Here is a 4,269-nt window from a genome sequence, read left to right as displayed (position 1 = left end):
TTTGTCTACTTTTTTCTATTTTGTCCAATCCAAACTGCACGAAATGTTCAAAATAATCAGTCGTGAACAGTACCATCTTACTGATTAATTATTTACTTGCTACTAATTAGGTACTAGCTCAAGATTAATAATTTTGTCCATTTTCTCCAATGATCTGGTTGCGCTACCGACAGGGTATTTGGTCCATTTTTTTCTTTCTGTTCAGTCCGCAGAACATATTGAACTAAATGCACGCTGCGCATTACATATTTTTAGTTCCCTTGACACAACTGATCTACCAAATAAAAATTCGTATTTTAGTTGAAGCTGCGTTTACAACTAGTTATGTATGCTATCATGTAGAGCTACTCTACTTCCCTGATTAATGCTTTAGTTTTAAATTAAGAAAACACTGGACCATTATCAGCCGTCTCTATGTCACTCTGTCCACTGGACATGTTTTTGGTAGTTGTAATTATAAACACCTTATGGCCCACGCTTGGCGGGGAAGGGGGTGAGTTAATGAAATATATATATAATCGCAAAAGGAAAAATAAGAAACAAAACAATAAAGAATAGGTTGCTCTTTAGGCACCACGTTATTTTTTTTCACTTGGAAATAACAAAAATCCCGAGACAATATGTCCCCAATATAAATACAATATACCCCTGTATAAACAATTATCGAATTATGACCACATACCTTCACATGTAGATAAAAGAAAACCTAGAGGTGTTACCTACCCATCTGTTGATTTCTCGTAATATTCCATGAACAAAAACATAAGTAAATTAACAAGTTGAAAGCAGAGAAAGAACTATATGTACAAAAGTTTAATAATAAGAAGAAAAGATATGTACAGATAATGAAAAAGGAAAAAAAATAATTCTTAACAATTAATAAAACAATTACAACTTATAGGTTGACTTAACCTTAACTTAAATGCTTAACCTTATTAACTAAATTTACATTATAATCTAAAAGAATATAAAAGTGAATATAAATTAAAAACAAAATAAAATTTAGTTCAAACCCCACGTAGTCTTTGGGTGTACTCCTGCAGAACACAAGGTTGTCCGATATTTCCTTTCCGGTCACCGTCTCACCTTCTCCAGAAGTTTGAGGATGACACCTGCCACAACTCTCCAATCCAGGACGTGCTGAAGAAACGTTGCCACGCACTGCACTATATCCCCACTTCTAGTGTTAATGACTGTCCATTGCAGTAGAACACCATAATTTTGAAAAAACAAAACATATACGCTAACATTTCTCAAATGGTGATAATGGTGATTCGGTTCAAACAGTAAGGACACAGGACCTGATAGACTATCACCACTTCACAGTGTGACAAATAGTCGTAACGTGTTCAAAAATCAAACTGTCTCCTTCATAAAACCAAAACCCATTCGTCCAGAAACATATCGCTCGTGGTTTTTTTTTTTTTTCCATGACAACCGTAACACCTCTTGTCTACGCAGATGTCGCTAGTGTTTTTATTTCATCATGGCAACCGTAACAACCTTTTTCGTGATAATTAATATTATTACTATTCATATGAGGAGAATATGGATGGGGGTGCAAACAGAGAAGAACACAAACAAGTTAAAAACTTATTTAATAGTGTGAACCTTTCGGCCAGAATTTCTAGCCTTCATCATAGATAAGAACAAAAAACAAGAGACCAATCAATGAATAAAAGGATATATAGAATGATTAGAAAATAAGAATAATTATAACTTGATGAAAGTTAGAAATTCCGGCCGAAACGTTGACATTATTAATATAGTTATTTCAACTTATTTGTGTTATATTCTGACCACACCCCCAAACATCATCTCCTCATATATTTTATCCATGATCAACTATCTTCTCATCATTATTACTATTCATGTTCGAAGTATACGATATTTATAACAAACAGTACATGGTGTACAATTAAAATTTACTTCATACAAATTTTTAAAAATACGAAAAGAAATTGAAAGAAGCACATTTCATGAGTATCTATTGGTACTTATTTTTTTAAACTTATCTAGAATAAAAGTTAACTTTAACAAAAATTCTTTTACGTAAGTAACACTTATTGGGTAAAAAAAAAAGATTTTATAGAGCAATATTAAGAAATATATCACGCGATACATATTATTAAGTTCGTAGCATTTGTTACTGGTAATTTTAATAAAACCTTCAGATTCTTGTAAATATTTTAATTAATTATATTTTGACCCATTTTGATCTATTACATGTTGCCATCTTTGAGATAATTTTTTAATTCTGTCCTCCCAGAACTTCTCAGATATTTGCGCTATGAACTCCTCCATGTGTGTTTTGCAGTTTTCGAGCGAATTAGTGTTTCCCGTTAAAAGAGTTTTGAAGGGCCCGAAATAAGTGAAAATTTGTTGGGACAAGGTCAGGTAAACAGGGTGGGTGGGTGATCACATCCCAGCCAAACTCCGATAATTTCTCCCGGGTCTGCAAAGACACGTGAGGACGGGCGTTATCGTGATGGTAAACTATGCTTTTGAGATTAAGAGACACAAATGATTTGAGACACTTGCATGAGATATGTTAAGCGTTTCTGCGATATCCTGTGTCGTGTTATCTGTGACCAATTCTTGAATTTGGTCATCATCAACAGTTGAAGGACGACCCGAGCGCTTTGCGTCTTTCAAGTTTAAATTTCCGGTTCTGAACCAAGCAAACCACTCACGGACGGTACTTTATCGTAAGGCATCATAGCCATACATACTGAAAATTTTGTTAACCATCAGTGCAGCTGATTTTCATTTTCGAAAATAAAAAAACCATTAAATAACGAAAATGAATTTTTTCTCTTCCATTTTGAGCAAGAAAAATACCACATTACGATAAGGAATCTCGGTTGAAACTGATGCATAAAAGGACCTTAACTAATCCTTTTTTTAGAATGTGTAAACATTATTGACCAAGTAAACATGATTTTATAAATATTGAAAAATGCTACTAACTTATTTTACAACTCAATATATTGACCAACAAAATCACCTGTATAGAGTCACATCAATTTATTATTCATATCAAGTTATTTTTTGTCTCTTTTTGAAAAAAATAAGAAGAGTTATATAAATATATCTGAAGCAATCGATCGTAAAACATAGTAACTGTAAATATAAAAGTTTCACAATGATAAAATATTTGTTCATCACAATGTCATACCTTTATCAAGGATACCCTTACCATATTTTACTAACAACGTTATAACTATAAAAATACAAAGTTACTATAAGTTCTTTGAAAAATCTATTAAATTAGCACTCAAAAATTCGGATAAATAAAAAATTTTCAATTCACAATAAAGTCTTGTTATCGTGTTTTTCAATCAACAAATTTGTTGACAGAAGTTTGATAACTGACTAGCTCAACCGGCAATGCTTCGCTATTGCTATATTTGAGGAAGTATATGGATTTAATTGATAGTTTGTTTTGTATTATTGTATTTAGTAAAATTAAGCATTTACGTATAATTTATTATTTTGATTAGGTAACATAAATTAAACCAATTTATGCGATAACATTCGATTTTAGCATGTTTGTGCCAAGATTCAACCATTCTATTATATATGGTAAAAACGAATGTTATCTTATATGATAAGACGGTAACTATGGCAACGTATTTGATAACTATTAACTTGGCTGTTTTATCGTTAATACTGGTCAGATTTAGGTGATTTTTTGTGATCATTTAAGGCAATTTTATTTTCCATCATATCCTCATTTATAGACTACAGGAAACATGAACAGTTTTTAAATAATAATCATCTCTGTGCTTCAATATTATAGTATAATACCACTCGGCCAATCTACACCAAAATTTGCTGTAGTTTAGTGCTCCATAAACTGGACCATAATTGAAACCCATATTTCTATTATACCTAAATGTAGTCAATGCCGGATGAAGGAGCAGACATTCCATTCCAGCAGTTCTAGTAACGTAAAAATGGATGAAAGGGAGAGAAGTTATGAATGATTGATTATATGAACAACAGTCACCGAAAGAAAATAAAATCCGAATAAATAGAGTGAAAATTTTCTAATTTTTATTTCTTTGAAAAATGGTATTTAGAACTTTGAGACGACACTAAAAACAAATATGAAATGCTCTTTTCTAAAAGAAAATTTTCTGACCTACTTTATCCCAAGCCACATTAGGTTTTTATAATTTTTCGTAAAAATTCAAAAACGCTTAATTTTGTTCAAAACTTTTTTCTACTCGAGAATTGTGGGATTTCATGGAGAAAGGGAACATT

This window comes from Halyomorpha halys, unplaced genomic scaffold (assembly GCF_000696795.3).
Source record: "Halyomorpha halys isolate HHAL.00 unplaced genomic scaffold, Hhal_1.1 Scaffold26.1, whole genome shotgun sequence".
Taxonomy (NCBI): Eukaryota; Metazoa; Arthropoda; class Insecta; order Hemiptera; family Pentatomidae; genus Halyomorpha; species Halyomorpha halys.
This window is presented reverse-complemented; position numbering follows the sequence as displayed.